Raw genomic sequence first — 17,396 nt, 5'->3', positions numbered from 1 at the left:
GGACTGCGCTCTCGATCCCTGGCCCCTTGCAGTTCCCCCAGCTTTTTCTATCCTGCTTCTTCGTTTTCCAAATTGTTCTCTCCCTCTTGCTTGCAACCCACCAGCTCCACCCTCATCACCTTTCCAAATCCTTCGCCTACTCTTTGCTCATCACTTTCCCTTCTTTGCTCCAGGAGCTCCCTGGATCCTGGCGCTGGCATTTGTCGCTTCCGTGTTTCCCCACAGCTGTCATGCGCATAGTTTTCCCACAGGTTGCCTTTGGGGTTCCAATCATCACTCCCTTCAGAGTCTTTGGATCCCTCTTGTTCTCTTGCCCTCGGGTTTGGCTTTTAGGTCCCGGGGTCTCCTGTTTCTCTCTGTGAGGGTTCTACTAGCCTTCTACTGGGCTCTTCCTCCCAACCGAAAGACACTTGGCCCCACCGTATTAACACAACCTGTTGCTCAGTCCTTTCCCAGACCTCGCTGCATCACAATTTTTGCCTTTCTGTCTTCGTACACTGAAACACAAACCATGATGACTTTCTGTGTCTTCACTCCCGTGCCTGGCACTTAGAGTATTTTCTTTCTTGCTTGTTGCCTTCCTGTTTCTCCACCCTCACCGCATCTTCCTTACTGTACCTTTTACTCAGCGTTGCCTTTCATCTCCACGTTAGTCTCCTGCCTTCTTCATGTCCTGTGTATCCCCCCACCATGCTTGGATCCATTCTGTTCCTATTGGCTAAGTCTTTGTAATTCCCAGGAAGTCCGGGTGTTTTGCATGCTAGTTTCTCTAGCTACACCTCAGCCTCACGACTCCACGGTCCCCCTCATCCTGGCAATCACTGCTATGGTTTGTCACCCAAGTCTTAGCCTTTCTGTGTCATCTCACTTTTGATCCCAGAGGCGTCCACTTTCCACCCCTCCCCTTTCTTTTACCGTCTCTAGCGTCCTTTGCTGACTGCTCTGTGCAGAGGCCCCTGCCTGTCATACCTTTCTTGGTGGAGAACTTTACTAGGCCAAAAAAACTTGACTTGAAAAAGAAGTGCTTCTGCCCCGGGGCTGCTGTGCTTTTTGCCTTCTTTCCGCTCATTCCATCCTTTATGTTTCCCTCTTACTCCCCTCTTTCTTTGTAGCCCGGTAGAGCACTTGTTATATTCTCTTGCATGTGAACATTCTTTGAAAAATCTTACCTCCTTTCATTTACTGTGTTTTTCTATTTTGTTACCCCTGGCTCTCTCTGTCACCTGGGCAGTTAGGAACTCAAAAGAAGTTCTAGGCAGAGTTTTTCTCTGCAGGGTTGATCCTTTTATTACTTGTGGATTATTTGCTTCTAGGGGTGAAATAGGGGTTGAGAGGGAGGGATGGTTGATTTCCATTTCATCACTGGGTTCGGCAGCTGGTTCTCATGGGTCTTCGGAGACAGAGGAGCATGTTCGGTGTCTCGCAGTCTTTCTCTCCCTTGCCTGCCAGCTGTTTATCTCTCCTTACTGGGAATTGCTTTCTCTAGGCCCTCTTGAGGTTGCTTTTTCCACCCTTTTTCCTCTCACAACCTCTGTTTTAGCAGGTAAACCCTGCTTAACCAGAGAACTTTCCCAGACTGTTGATCGTGAGCTGGTAGGAGGAGACCAAGTGACTGACTGGCACCCTCAGGCATTTGGGGAGTGGCGATGGAGTGCCTACTCTCTCAGTGAGGCTGGTGGGGGGCATTGTGTTCAGCAGAGCAGAGTAACAGACTGCCTCAGTGTGGTTTCTTTGTGCTGCTTACTACATGTAAATGCATTATTGCCATGGTATATTCCTGTGATATGTGTGTTGATTTCCCCTCTTCCTTACATGCCTAGTGTACTGCTGAGCATATAGTAGGGATTCCACTGTAGTGTGCATCCACTGACTTCATGATAGCAGCAGTCAGTGACCATTTGGGAATGTAAGTAAGCTCTTTGATAACTTTGCCCAGAGCAGTAGCTGCGTATGTTGTCATCCTGTTATGATTATTGATTACCCATCCTATTTCTACTCTTTATGGACTTAGATTCTCCTTAGCCCCTTCATACCTTCTACTGTTCTCAGGGTAGCCAATCACTGTATCGACTTAATATGAAGTCTCATTCCAGTAAAAGCAGGGACTTTGGAAAACCTTGGATGCACCTATCCCAGACACATTCCTGTATTCTTTCTTTCTTTTTTTTTTTTTTTTGAGACGGAGTCTCATTCTGTCACCAGGCTGGAGTGCAGTGGCGCAATCTTGGCTCACTGCAGTCTCCGTCTCCCGGGTTCAAGCGATTCCCCTGCCTCAGCCTCCTGAGTAGCTGGGACTACAGGCACGCACCACCGTGCCTGGCTAATTTTTTGTATTTTAGTAGAGACGGGGTTTCACTATGTTGGCCAGGATGGTCTCAATCTCCTGACCTGGTGATCCGGCCTCCCAGAGTGCTGGGATTACAGGCGTGAGCCACCACGCCCCCCGCGCCGGGCCTGATCCTTGTATTCTTTAAAATAGGAAAAAAGACAAACAGCAGCTCCTCAGGTCACAAGGCCAGGGGTATCAAACATTGACCTCCGAGAGTAGATCATGCCACCAAGTGAAAGAAACCTCTTCTTGGTCCTCTTGTGATTTTAGCTAAAGTAGTCATGGAAACTTGGTCATTACTATAGTCTTAATGTTATTTTTTTTAAAAAGGGGATTTAGTTGGGCTGATTTCCTCCCCTAAAGGTCTTCTGTCACCTTATTTAAATTTAAATTATTTAAACTGGTTTTACCAGAAAATAGGTAAACAAACACCACTGGTTGTCTCCAGTCTCTTTTCTTGCTCTTCCTCTCCCTCTTCTTTAAAAATGTGGCTGATGAGAACCTGTTTCCAGGAGCCCTTTGATCACTCTGAAACACACAGACACAGAAAATGTTGAAGCATAAAAATAAACCTTGCGTTGCAGGGAGATTGCCTGTTTGCTGTCGACTTCGCTTGTAACAGCGAAAGTAGGAGACTAAAAAAAAAGTCAAGCCCTGTCTTTAAGATGGTTTTTGTGACACCTGATTCCAGATGTGCTTGTTCACAGCCATAGACTTCTTGCTTTTGCAGAAGGAGGGTTCTAATCTGGGGCTGGTAGTTTGGGGGATTGTTAGTCTGTGAGCTGAGCTTTCAGTTCACTTCTTTTCCAAATGGCTCTGCTGGCCTGGAAGCTTGGCAGTTGTGAAAGCAATCAGCAAGATGACTGTTCGCCTTCCAGCCAGCAGCAGCAGTAGTCACAGGCAAGCCTGGAGAAAGGTCCAGCTTTCAGAGTTCACCTGCTAGAGTTCATAACACCTGGGGGAGAGGCTACTGGATCTGGGACCTGCCCCACCTCTGAGCCTCAGAAACTATGAGAGAGAGATTGAGAGAAAACTCGCCCCACTCCTGCTACAGTGGGAAGGGAGGGGGCAGCTGTCAGGCTTCTAGGTGGTGAGTGGCATTGTTTATTCTCTCAGTTCTAGAAAGGGGAGTTTGGAAGTACTGGTGAAGAAAACAAAGTTACAAGATCCTATAAAGAATAGCTGAAGTACTCCAAACACTCTTCATTGGACCCCATTGTTGACTCTGGACATATATATAATCTTTTTTTTTTTCTTTTTGTTTTTTGGACACAGAGACTTGCTCTGTCGCCCAGGCTGGAGTGCAGTGATGCCATCTCGGCTCACTGCAACCTCCGCCTCCCGGGTTCAAGCTGTTCTCCTGCCTCAACCTCCCGGAGTAGCTGGGACTACAGGCGCCTGCCACCATGCCTGGCTAATTTTTGTATTTTTAGTAGAGACGAGGTTTTGCCATGTTGGCCAAGCTGGTCTCAAACTCCTGACCTCAGGTGATCTGCTGGGTAAATATATTTTTTTTGTTTTTGGTGTCACTTAGGTAGATTGGATGAGCTAGCTAGCATCTCACTCCACACTCTGAGCTGTGCAGCAGTGTGTCCTGGTGCTAATTCTCACTCTGTCCTTTGATTCTGGCCAGGGGCTCCTTGATGGTGCTGCCTTCTGGTTAGGAATGTGGGTGAATGTCAGACCAAATAGTGTCACTTTCAGCTTGGCCGTAGGGATCTGGAATGACGTGTTGTTAGAGCAAGGGCTTTGGGAGTCCTTGGAGTTCGTAACCTTTGAACCTGGTAAAAGTAACTGTACCTAGTAAACTATAATAATTTCTCTCTGGTCAGACACCATGGCTCATGCCTGTAACCCTAGCACTTTGGGAAGCCAAGGCAGGAGGATTGCTTGAGGCCAGGAGTTCAAGACCAGCCTGATCAGTAAAGTGAGACTCCATACCTACAAAAAATTTTTTTTAAATTTAGCTGGGCGTGGTGGCACATGCCTGTGGTCGCAGCTACACAGAAGGCTGAGGCAGGAGGATGGCTTGAGCTGGGGAGGTCGAGACTGCATTGAGCTGTGTTTGTGCCATGGGTGACAGAGCAAGACACTATCTCAGAAAAAAAAAAAAATTACTTTTCTCCAGTTTATGGACTTTGGGAAGTAGCTAAACAGATGGATATAAGGCAGTTGTTGAAACTTGGCCTGCTGCAGGTTCAAATAAAAGTTTACACAGGGATAACTGAATCTTTCAGACTAACCAAAGATTGGGCTGGAGATTTTTCTCAACATAAATGTCCTAAGCAGAGCTGGTGCCTGTGAGGTAGGAAAAGATTGAGACTGTTTGCTTAAGAGGTTTGCAGGGTTAGAGCTCTTGGGAGTCAGAACTTCTCAGACTAGATTGTTTCCCCTTTGGACAGAACAACCCAATTCTCCGTGGGCATTTGATCAGGACTAACCCAGGCCTTCATGAACTCTTTCTCATTGAGCACTTAGCCACCTGGCTGGCATTACTCTTCTCCCGGGAGCTTCCATGAGGTTCCTATATATGTATTATGTCGACTTGAATGAATATTTTATGTCTAGAGTGCAGCCAAGCCTCAGACTTTGTGGCCCATTATCGACAAATGGGGTAGGGGGTGGGCGCCACCTTTGGCCCCGTGATAGCTTCTCTGCTAAATGGACTCTCCCCAGCAGCACTTTGAAGCCCGTTAATGGATTGGAATGAAGTAACCTCAGCAGAGGGAAAGAGTGAGGAGGGTGGTCATCTTCCTTCCCTGAGACTGCCTGAGGAGGCTTTCCTGCGGTAACCAGGGCCAGCCCCTATTCCCTCTGCTTGGTTAAGCTGTGGACTGGAGCTGCTAGGCCTCTGCTTTGAGAAGTGTAGAAAGGATTTGATTCTCTTTTAGCCATGGTGGGGCCACCAGTTTCCCCACTTTCCCATCAAAGCAAAAATTGAGAAGGATGTGGAAAGGGTGGGTGGAGTTTAAATCTGGCCCTTCCTCCTTCAGTGGAAGTTCAGCAAAATGACAAACCAGATAGGTGGCTGAATCTCCTTCTCTTGACGGGAGATTCCAGTATTTGTACGGTTTTGTGCTTGAAGCTTGGATTCTCCAGGCTACCTCCCAGCCTTCATCAAACATGAGTGAGTCACAGAAGTGTTATCTATGCATTTTCCCCCTTCTGTCTCAGCAAAGGGAAGAGTAAGCCTCTACAAACCTGTGGGGGAGGAAGTCACCCTCTTCCCACTGCTGGAGAGCCAGGCTATCCCCAGGTTAACCCTGAAAGTTCTGACTCCTGAGCAGAATGTTACTGCCCCCCGCCCCCTTCCTTTATAGTATAGGCCATTGAAGGTCATTGCTCATCTTTTTTTTTTTTTTTTTTTTTTTTTTTGAGACAGTCTTGCTCTGTCACCCAGGCTGGAATGCAGTGGCACGAGCTCAGCTCACTGCAACCTCCACCCACTGGGTTCAAGAGATTCTCATGCCTCAGCCTTCCAAGTAGCTGGGATTACAGGTGCGCACCTCCACACCTGGCCACTTTTTGTATTTTTGGTAGAGACGGGGTTTCACCATGTTGGCCAGGCTGGTCTTGAACTCCTGAACTCAAGTGATCCGCCTGCCTTGGCCTCTCAAAGTGCTGGGATTACAGGAGTGAGCCACCGTGCCCGGCATCATTGCTCATCTTTTAGACTGAGATGTTACAGCTGATTCTAAAACAACACCAAGAGAGAATCTGGCCTTTTGATTTCCAGTTGTGTCTCAGAGGAGGAGGCATCCCAGTTCCTCCTCTTGCCCTCTAGACAGCTCCTCCTCTGATGAATATAAATAGGCTAGATCCCTTTATCTTCATATCTGTTTTTGTCTAGAATGTTTCAAGTTTCTCAAGCTAGGTGTGGTGGCTCACATCTGTAATCCCAGCACTTCGGGAGGCCAAGGCAGGAGGATCACTTGAGCCCAGGAGTTCAAGACCAGCCTGGGCGACATAGCGAGACCTCATTTCTACCAAAAAAAAAAAAAAATTTTTTTTTTTTGAGACAGAGTCTTGCTCTGTCGCCCAGGCTGGAGTGCAGTGGTGTCATCTCAGCTCACTGCAACCTCCACCTCTTGGGTTCAAGTGATTCTCCTGCCTCAGCCTCTTGAATAGCTGGGATTACAGGCGTATGCCACTGTATCCCACTAATTTTTGTATTTTTAGTAGAGACAGGGTTTCACTATATTGGTATGTTGAACTCATGACCTCGTGATCTGTCTCAGCCTTCCAAAGTGCTAGGATTATAGGCATGAGCCACCTTGCCGGCCAAAAAAATTTTTAAAAAGTTACCTGGGTGTGGTAGCACGTGCCTGTATCCCAGCTACTTAGAAGGCTGAGATGTGAGGATCACTTGAGCCTGGGAAGTTGAGGCTGCAGTGAGCTATGATCATGCCACTGCATTCCAGCCTGGGCAACAAAGTGAGACCCCATCTCAAGATAAATAAGGTTTGTCAGTCCCTGTGGGGGTTCTTTCCACAGATGTCTGTCTTTGGGTTGGCACTTCCCCCACTTGCAGTTATTCCTTACATTTCTCTTTCGAAAATGGCAAAAATGGCAAAAGTAAATCCATTTCCTTTTTACACCAAATTATTAGTTTTACGCTTATAAAACTAAATGAACAGAAGATTTGGTAGGAGAGGAGGGGAGATGGACACTGATACTGGTGGCTAGGTGATCCTGAGGGACAACTGGTGCCGGACAGGAAGAGAGGAGGGCTGTGTTCAGTGACTGGCTCCCAGCCACCTTTTTGGCCTTTTTCTTTTTAACATGAGGAAGGCGGAGCAGACCAGGGGCTTCTCTGTAGAACCAGTCAAGCTGGTTTTAGGCAGCCTCGGCCTATTTTCTTGTGTGCTCTTTGGGAAGTTGGCAATATGAAGGTCGGCCTCCTTTGGGGCTGTGTTCGTTGAGGCGGAAGTTTGGAAGCCATCTATTGTAAACAACCCCCTTCTCCCCAAACACTGAATGGGTCTCTGAGCTGGTCCTTCACTCCAGGGAGGAGGCTTTCTCTCCGCCCTATGCTGAACTGAAGGCAGCTTTGCTTTATACACCTTTCACTGAAAGCTCTAAGCCATAGCTCCTTCTTGTGGTCCCCCTTCCCAATTCACAGCTTGGCAAAAGGCCCTCAGCCTGGCCAGGAGGAAGGAACTGGGTCTGCCTTTGGCTCCTCATTTATGGGTCTGGAAGAGGATCAGGACTCCTTACTGCTATGATTTGGCTGCTAAATTCAGTGACACCCCAGGCCTTTTTTGGTCCATGCAATGGGACTGTCTCTCCAGGCCTGCTGGGAAAGAAGAGAGAGAAAAAATAGCTTTTGGTCTGTGGCAGCTTACAGGGACTTCAGGAAACAACCTGTAGGAAAGGTGGGAGCTACGGGTCACCATGTGTGACCTGCAATAGCAGTAGGGAGTCTTTCTCAGGGAGCAAGGCCCAGCCAGGTAGGATTGTTTCCCAGTCTCCCAGCTAAGCAGGAAATGCCAAAATATGAATGTTTAGCAATTAGTGAGTGTAACTACCTGCAGACAGAGCTCCAGCCTAGACCTTGTCCTTGGGGGCTGGTTGCCCCTGTTTTTACTACAGTGAGCTACTCATTGCTTCTAATTACCATTTCAGTATGAGTTTTGCTTTGTTTTCTGATATCCCACGTGCAGCTCCCTTTTTTCTCCACCTTCTTTTTGTTGTGTTTTTTTGATACGAAGTCTTGCTCTTTTGCACAGTCTGGAGTACAGTGGCACAGTCTCAACTCATTGCAACCTCCGCTTCCCAGTTTCAAGCAATTCTCCTGCCTTAGTCTCCCAAGTAGCTGGTACTACAGGCGCGCCACCACAGACGGCTAAGCCTTTTTTTTTTTTTTTTTTCTTTTTTGTGAGATAGAGTCTCGCTCTGTCGCCCAGGCTGGAGCTTACTGCAAGCTCCGCCTCCTGGGTTCACACCATTCTCCTGCCTCAGCCTCCTGAGTAGCTGGGGTTACAGGCACCGGTCACCATGCCAGGCTAATTTTTTGTTTCTTGGGTTTTTTTTTTTTTTTTTTTTTTGAGACGGAATTTCACTCTTGCTGCCCAGACTGGAGTGCAGTGAAGCAATCTTGGCTCACTGCACCCTCCGCCTCCCAGGTTCAAGCAATTCTCCAGCCTCAGCCTCCTGAGTAGCTGGGATTACAGGCATGCACCACCATGCCCAGCTATTTTTTTTTTTTTTTTTTTGGAGACAGAGTCTTGTTCTGTTACCCAGGCTGGAGTGCAGTGGCGCGATCTCGGCTCACTGCAAGCTCCGCCTCCCGGGTTCTTGCCATTCTCCTGCCTCAGCCTCCTGACTAGCTGGGACTACAGGTGCCCGCCACCACGCCCGGCTAAGAGACGGGGTTTCTTTTTTTTTTTTTTTTTTTGAGACGGAGTCTCACGCTGTTGCCCAGGCTGGAGTGCAGTGGCACGATCTCGGCTCACTGCAAGCTCCGCCTCCCGGGTTCCGGCCATTCTCCTGCCTCAGCCTCCTGAGTAGCTGGGACTACAGGCGCCCGCCACCGCGCCCGGCTAATTTTTTGTATTTTTAGTAGAGACGGGGTTTCACTGTGGTCTCGATCTCCTGACCTTGTGATCCGCCCGCCTCGGCCTCCCAAAGTGCTGGGATTACAGGCTTGAGCCACCGCGCCCGGCCGAGACGGGGTTTCACCGTGTTAGCCAGGATGGTCTCGATCTCCTGACGTCGTGATCTGCCCGCCTCGGCCTCCCAAAGTGCTGGAATTACAGGCATGAGCCACTGCGCCTGACTGTGACACCTGGCTAATTTTTGTATTTTTAGTAGAGACTGGATTTCACCATGTTGGCCAGGATGGTCCCGATCTCCTGACCTCGTGATCCGCCTGCCTCTGCCTCCCAAAGTGCTGAGATTGCAGGCATGAGCCACCGCGCCTGACCTTATTGTTTTTAAGAGACAGGGTCTCACCCTGTCACCTAGGCTAGTGTGCAGTGGTGTGATCATAGCTCACTGCGGCCTCAAACTCCTAGGCTCAAGTTATTTTCCCACCTTAGCTTCCAGAGTATTGGGACTACAGGTCATACCTGACCCCTCCACCTTCTGGACTTTCACTCACCCCATCACTCCCTACTTCTCCGCCACAAAAGACTGTCATTGGCTATCTTTGCGTGTAGTGTTGAAGGCACTTGGAGATTGTTGCTTTGTCTTTTTGCCCATGAAAGTTTGAATTACCGGTTCTCCAGTCACAGGAAGTGGGGCTCCTTAGGCCAGCTCCATGTCACATAGCATACTGATTATGTTGAGCTTATGGCACAGCTGAATGGAGAGTCCCACACTTTTTGAACACTTTTTGACTTCTGATAAGTGGTTCCACTATGGTTAAGAGCAGGTTTGGTGGGCTGGGCGCGGTGGCTCATGCCTGTAATCCCAGCACTTTGGGAGGCCAAGGCAGACGGATCACTTGAGGTCAGGAGTTCGAGACCAGCCTGACCAACATGGTAAAACCCTATCTCAACTGAAAATACGAAAATTAGCCTGGCGTGGTAGCATACACCTGTAGTCCCAGCTACTCGGAAGGCTGAAGCACAAGAATCACTTGAATCCGGGAGGTGGAGGTTGCAGTGAACAGAGATCATACCAACGCACTGCAGCCTGGGCAACAAAGCGAGACTGTATCTCAGACAAACAATAAGAGCAGGTTTTGTGGCTAGATTTCCTGTATTGGAATCCTGGATCATCGTCTCCTGTCATCTTAGGTTCCCTCTGTGTCTGTTTGCTCATCTGTAAAATGGGAGAATAGTACCTATCTTATAGGTATAGCTGTTATGAGTATTAAAAGAGTTAATGAATAGAAACCTTTTAGAATAGTGCCTGGCACAGCAGAATAATCATTGCCATTATTGTTCCAGTTGAACAACACAGTGAATTTTATCTGAGCACCACACAACTCTAGGTCAGTAGTATAAGGGGTGATGTTTGGAATTTCTCTGTTATCAGTTGAAAAAATCTTGTTCTTCTGGCATCTTCAACCCATTGGGGTCCTATAGGCGCTTTTTCTAACATCTCTGTTTTTTGTTTTTTTTTTTTTTGAGATGGAATCTTGCTCTTGTTGCCCAGGCTGGAGTGCAATGGCACCATCTTGGCTCACTGCAACCTCTGCTTCCTGGGTTCAAGCAGTTCTCCTGCCTCAGCCTCCTGAGTAGCTGGGATTACAGGCACCTGCCACCATGCCTGGCTAATTTTTTTTTTTTTTTTTTTGTATTTTTAGTAGAGACGGGGGTTTCACCATGTTGGCCAGGCTGGTCTCGGGTCTCGAACTCCTGACCTCATGATCTGCCAGCCTTGGCCTCCCAAAGTGCTGGGATTATGGCGTGAACCACTGCACCTGGCCTAGTTTGCTTTTTTACCAGTCATCTATCTGAAAAAAAGTGGAGTGCTACTGGAGAGATTCATGTACTTCTGATAACACTTTTAGCTCATGGTTTTTTTTTTTTTTTTTTTTTTTTTTTTGAGATGGAGTCTCGCTCTGTCGCCCAGGCTGGAGTGCAATGGCTGGATCTCGGCTCACTCCAAGTTCTGCCTCCCAGGTTTACGCCATTATCCTGCCTCAGCCTCCCAAGTAGCTGGGACTACAGGCGCCCGCCACCTCGCCCGGCTAGTTGTTTTTGGTATTTTTTTAGTAGAGACGGGGTTTCACTGTGTTAGCCAGGATGGTCTTGATCTCCTGACCTCGTGATCTGCCCGTCTCGGCCTCCCAAAGTGCTGGGATTACAGGCTTGAGCCACCGCGCCCGGCCTAGCTCATGTTTTGTAAGGCATCAAATATTAAGTAGTTTTCTTGATTAAAGTAATAAAAAAATCACCACCTGCTGCCTGCCTATATTTCTGTGTTGCAAATGATGGTGGTGGATGTGTAGCCTCATCTGTGGCTAGAAGGCCAAATCCAAAGTCACCAGAGCTTGAGTTTTTTGAGAGTTGAGATCTGTGTGTCAAAGGGGAAGCCCTAGGGTTCTCTACAGCACCAAGATCAGGGATTCATACCATCGTGTTCCTTTCTTTTTTCTTTTCTCTTTTTTTCTTTCTTCCTTTCTTTTTTTTTCTCATGGGTTCTTACTGTGTTGCCCAGGCTGGTCTTGAGTATCTGGCTTCAAGTGATCCTCCTGCATTGGCCTCCCAAAGTGCTGGGGTTACACACTCAGCCATGTTCCTTTCTTCAAGTAGGGTATTGACCCTTTGGCCACAGGAAAAAGCACCCAGTTTTTCTTAAAGACCACGTGGGAACCTAGCAGCCCATGATTGTAGGTTCCTTTTTCCCTTGTAGAGTGGCCTTCAAGGGCAGGTTCTTGTTACCTCCCTTTCAGAGACCTGAAGGGACACAGGCATTTCTGCTCCTGGGAATTTGTGGACTTTGAATCTGGAGCTCAGATTTTGGTCTCCATTGGTTGCTTGTTTATCTTCATCACTTGCCATTTCTGGAGCCTGCATGCCTTCTCAGAGCAGCAGGTAAGTTGCTTAGTTTTTTCACATTGCAGCTGTGACTGGGGGAAGGTAACAGTGTCCCCTTAGAACTCATGGAGATGCCAGGCATAGTGACTCACACCTGGAATCCCAATATGTTGGGAGGCTGAGGCAGGAGGATCACTTGAGGCTGGAGGATTGCTTGAGACCAGCCTGGGCGACATGGTGAGAGTTCATCTCTACAAAAATTTCAAAAATTTTTTTAAAAAGAACTCATCAGGGACTATTTCTTTCATTGTATTTTCCTCTTCCTTTTGCCCCCTCTGCTGACTTGTTTCACTTTCATTTTTTGTTTGGTTTCTTTGAACTCCCTTTCTTCATTATCATGTCCTTGTTCCAGTCCATCTTAGGTTTTTCATTTCTTTGTTCCACTCTCCCTAACCTGTTTCTGTGCCCTGTTTATGTCGTGGCTCAGGGTATGAATTTTGATAGTCCAAGATCTCCTTCAGGTATAGAATCCCAGACCACCTGGTCCTTTTTTTCTCTCGTTCTTCTGATTTCTATACATTTAAGGATTCACTGCTTTAGAAAACATGGTGTAGTTTTTGTTTGTTTGTTTGTTTTGCTTTTTGTTTTTTTCCATGTTTCTGGAGCCACCTCTCTCAGTAAAACCAGTCTTGGCGACTTATTAGGGACAGCATTCTGGTTTCCCTGGTGACAGCGTTTAAACTGATTCTAGACTGTTTTCTCTAACCTATCAGGAATGCCCTGTCTTGGGAGAGATCCGGAGAGGTACTTGAGAATTTTGGACACTGTAATATTGAATTCGGTTCTAATTGTGATCTGGAGACCCTCAGACTGTTTCAGGTGATGCACGAAGTCAAAATTCTGTTCATCATAATATTAACACAGTGTTGCCTTTTTCGCTCTCATTCCCTCACCAGTATACAGTGACATTTTCCAGAGGCTAAATGATGTGTGGTGACATCACATTCTTCTGGCTAATGAAATGTGTAATTCTGTATTCTTGTGTTATCTGTAATTTTTAAGGTAGTACTTTAAGGTAAAAATATGGAAGTTTTCATTGATGAACTCAGTTTGTTCTCAGTACTCCTGTGCTCTTACTAGCTTTCTTCAGTTGTAAGTGCTATAATCTTTTTGTACACTTCATTACTGTCTAATAAATCCTTATTTTGAAATCCCAACATTTTCCTGGAACCTTTGAGGAAATATAAGAAGTAAGTACTACTTGTAAAAGTTTCTTGTAAAAACTTTTGGGAAGGCTGGGCGCGGTGGCTTATGCCTGTAATCCCAGCACTTTGGGAGGCCAAGGCGGGCGGATGACGAGGTCAGGAGATCGAGACCGTCCTGGCTAACATGGTGAAAACCCGTCTCTACTAAAAATACAAAAAATCAGCCGGGCGTGGTGGCGGGCACCCGTAGTCCCAGCTACTCGGGAGGCTGAAGCAGGAGAATGGCGTGAACCTGAGAGGCGGAGCTTGCAGTGAGCCGAGATCGCGCCACTGTACTCCAACCTGGGTGACAGAGCGATACTCCATATCAAAAAAAAAAAAATTTTTTTTGGGAAAACTAATTTTTAAAATTTTATTGACAACTTATTTTAGCACTTTAAAATAGAAAAAAATTTATAATATTTCCCTTATATGTAAGGGTGGATTGTTGGCTTACAAAAGGGAGATTAGAAGACTTGCTTTTTCAACCCATAGCTGCAATTTGTATGTTGAAAAATACTAAAACGGACATACCAACAAGTATAAAGGAGAACTCTAAAGAAACTGGGCAAAACTGTAAATAAGAACTAAAAAAAAAAAGCAGAAAAGAAATAAACTATAATGAAAACTATCTTCCCAGTTTCATAAATGTTCATAATGTACCTTACTGTGTCTTATGCGATAGAACATTTTCATGTAGTATTATGGTACCAGTTAAGTTGTGGCATTCTTTCAGGATCATTTAGAGTTTAAAGAAAAAGGACTTACGTATTTTATGCGTGTGTACTATGAGCTCTTTAAAACCCAAAATTTCTTCCAGCTTTTAAACTAGAAATTAAAAAGTCACTGAAGCCTCTATCTATCAGAATAAGTTGCCACATTGCTTTGACTGGAAAAGCCCACACAGAATCTGAGAGACTAATGAAGTCTTGAACAGCTGACATTCCTGAATGCCCACTGGATGAAAAGTCAGTAAAATTCAAGGTAGTGCCACTTCAGATGTTACCAGGATTCATTAAATTCAAGATTTAGCCAGGCGCAGTGGCTCATGCCTGTAATCCCAGCACTTTGGGAGACCGAGGCAAGTGGATCACCTGAGGTCAGGAGTTCGAGACTAACCTGGCCAACATGGTGAAACCCCATCTCTACTAAAAGTACAAAAGTTAGCTGGGCATGGTGGTGCGTGCCTGTAATCCCAGCTACTCGGGAGTCTGAGGCAGGAGAATCGTTTGAACCCAGGAGGTGGAGGTTGCAGTGAGCCGAGATCGTGCCATCCCTCTCCAGCCTGGACGAGAAGAGCGAAACTCCGTCTCAACAGAAAAGATGTAGCTGCACACATGAAGACCAAGTTAATATCTTATTTACAGAATTTTACTTTCACATTACAAATGAGCAAATCTATAGACGTGGCTCGACTTGCTGTATCAGCACCAACTGCTCATCAAAGAATAATTTATTTTATGTGAATGCTCAGAAGCAGATACAAATGGTGATAAATATTCAAAGGGTTGAATAACTTCCTGAATCTCATGATTTATCCTGGAACAACTTTATTTCCATTTGCACCCTTGGTGCAGAAGCAGTGGTGGAGAAAACTGCTGGCTCCGTAACATGGATCAAGGAAGTGGCAATAAACTCTACCAGTGGTCATTGTCATGGTCTTTCCCACCACAAACTTGTGGTTGAAAAATAAAAGCCGTTGTTACTTGAGAATGTGTTGAATGAAGGACTAAAGACTATTTTTTAAATTTATTCATTTATTTTATTTATTTTTATTTATTTTTTTGAAACAGAGTCTCACTCTGTCTCCCAGGCTCAAATGCAATGGCATGATCTCTGCGCACTGCAACCTCTGCCTCCTGGGTTAAAGTGATTCTCCTGCCTCAGCCTCCCAAGTAGCTGGGATTACAGGCACCTGCCACCTCGCCCGACTGATTTTTGTATTTTTAGTAGAGACAGGGTTTCGCCATGTTGGCCAGGCTCGTCTGGGATTCCTGACCTCAGGTGATCCACCTGCCTCGGCCTCCCAAAGTGCTGGGATTACAGGCATAAGCCACCATGCCTGGCCAAAACTATTAATTTTGTGTGTGTGTGTGTGTGTGTGTGTGACAAGATCTCACTGTGTTGCTTAGGCTGGAGTGCAGTGGTGCGACCTCAGCCCACTGCAACCTCTGCCTCCCGGGTTCAAGTGATTTTCCCACCTCAGCCTCCCCAGTAGCTGGTACTACAGGTTCGCACCACCACGCCTGGCTAGTTTTTCTATTTGTTTGTTGTTGTTGTTGTTGTTGTTGTTTGGGTTTTTTTTTGGTAGAGACAGGGTTTTACTATGTTTGCCAGGCTGGTCTTAACTCCTGACCTCAAGTGATCCGCCTGCCTCAGCCTCCCACAGTGCAGGAATTACAGGCATGAGCCACCATGCCCAGCCTTTTATTTTATCAACCCTTTAATAAAGGTCTCTTTAGGCCAGGCGTGGTGACTTATGCCTGTAATCCCAACGCTTTCGGAGGCCAAAGCGAGTGGATCACCTGAGGTAAGGAGTTTGAGACCAGCCTGACCAACATGGTGAAACCCTGTCTCTACTAAAAGTACAAAAATTAGCTGGGCGTGGTCGTGGGCACCTGTAATGTCAGCTACTCGGGAGGCTGAGGCAGAAGAATTGCAGTGAGCCGAGATCGTGCCATTGCACTCCAGTCCGGGCCAACAACAGGGAGACACCATCTCAAAAAAAAAAAAAAAAAAAAAAAGGTATTCCAAGTGATGAAATACAAAGTATCCATGAAGCATTGCTGCTGTATGCCAAACTTGAGGAAAGCGTGTGTGTTGGAGCTGCACCAGCTGCAGGGATCATAATTTTTTCTTGAAAGAACAGCTGATGGACAAACTAGAGTTGTTCATATGGACATTTTATGAAAATGAAAAAGGTGAGCCTGTCATTGTTGCCACTGATAAAATTCAAGTTTTCAAGTGAAAATTAGAATTTTGGAAAACTTGTGTCTGCTAAAACTTTTCTGAGATTGGTAGTAAAATTAATGAGTGTGATTTTTTGATATTGTGTGAAATATCAGTATTTGGAAATTCTGCACAAGTCAGTGAAGAAATATTTTCCAGAATTCTAGTGGGTAAAAGAGCCATTCAAAGTGCAGGATGAGGCCAGGCATGGTGGCTCACCCCTGTAATACCAGCACTTTGGGAAGCTGAGGAGGGAGGATTGCTTGAGGTCAGGAGTTCAAGACTAGCTTGGGCAACATGGCAAGACCTCATCATCTCTGCTAAAATTTTTTTAAAATTAGCTAACATTGGTGATATGCACCTGTAGTCCTAGCCACTTAGGAGGCTGAGGCGGGAAGATCACTGGAACCCAAGAGGTCAAGGCTGTAGTAAGTTGTGATTGTGCCACTTTACCCTAACCTGGGCAACAGAGTGAAACCTTATCTCCAAAAAAACAAAAACAAAAACAAAAAACAAAGTGGGCCGGGCGTGGTGGCTCAAGCCTGTAATCCCAGCACTTTGGAAGGCCGAGACGGGCGGATCACGAGGTCAGGAGATCGAGACCATCCTGGCTAACATGGTGAAACCCCGTCTTTACTAAAAAATACAAAAAAACTAGCCAGGCGCCTGTAGTCCCAGCTACTCGGGAGGCTGAGGCAGGAGAATGGCGTAAACCCAGGAGGTGGAGCTTGTAGTGAGCTGAGATCCGGCCACTGCACTCCAGCCTGGGCGACAGAGCAAGACTCCGTCTCAAAAAAAAAAAAAAAAAAAAAAAAGCAAAGTGCAGGATGACTAATGGATTTTAATGTAAAAGTATATGAAATGTTTATTGATAAGAGTTCAGGTTCCACATTGCAACTAGCCTTTAAAAACTACCACTTGGTGAATTTTGATGTAGTATCAAAGAAGAAAATCCTCAGTATCCGAAAGGCTATTGAACTCTGTTTTTCAACTACATGTCTCTGTGAAGTGATATTTTCTTCGTATATTTCAACCAAAACAACTTATGAAAACACATGGAATGCAGAAGCAGATATGAGAGAGAAGTCAACTGTCTTTCATTAAGCCAGACATTAAAAAGATGTGCAAGAATGTAAAGCACTGCTACTCTTGTGGTGAAATTTCATTTTGTTTTGGAAAATACAAGTTTTTTATTTTAAAAAGGTTATTAGCATAAACGTGGGTTTATTATCTTGAATGGATTAATAAATATTTTTTTAATTAATTTCAGTTTCTAATAAGATAGCTGTGTAGTCCTCAATAATTTTTTAAGCATATAAAGAGTTCTTGAGACCAAAGGTGAGAAAACCACGGTAGTAGACAAAACATGGGGCCCTTGTCTTGATGGGTTGGTTGGTTACTTGCTATGACTTCATAAGGAGCCCTTGTTTTGCTGTTCCCAGC

The 17,396-nt window shown here is 45.9% G+C and overlaps 1 protein-coding gene across 16 annotated transcripts in view; it reads left to right on the top strand.

Moving 5' to 3' along the window:
* Positions 1-17,396, top strand: part of MARK2 (microtubule affinity regulating kinase 2) — a 75,781-nt gene that overhangs the window by 934 nt on the left and 57,451 nt on the right. The window lies entirely within an intron of this gene.

This window comes from Macaca fascicularis, chromosome 14, assembly GCF_037993035.2.
Source record: "Macaca fascicularis isolate 582-1 chromosome 14, T2T-MFA8v1.1".
NCBI classification, from domain to species: Eukaryota; Metazoa; Chordata; class Mammalia; order Primates; family Cercopithecidae; genus Macaca; species Macaca fascicularis.
This window is presented reverse-complemented; position numbering and strand designations above follow the sequence as displayed.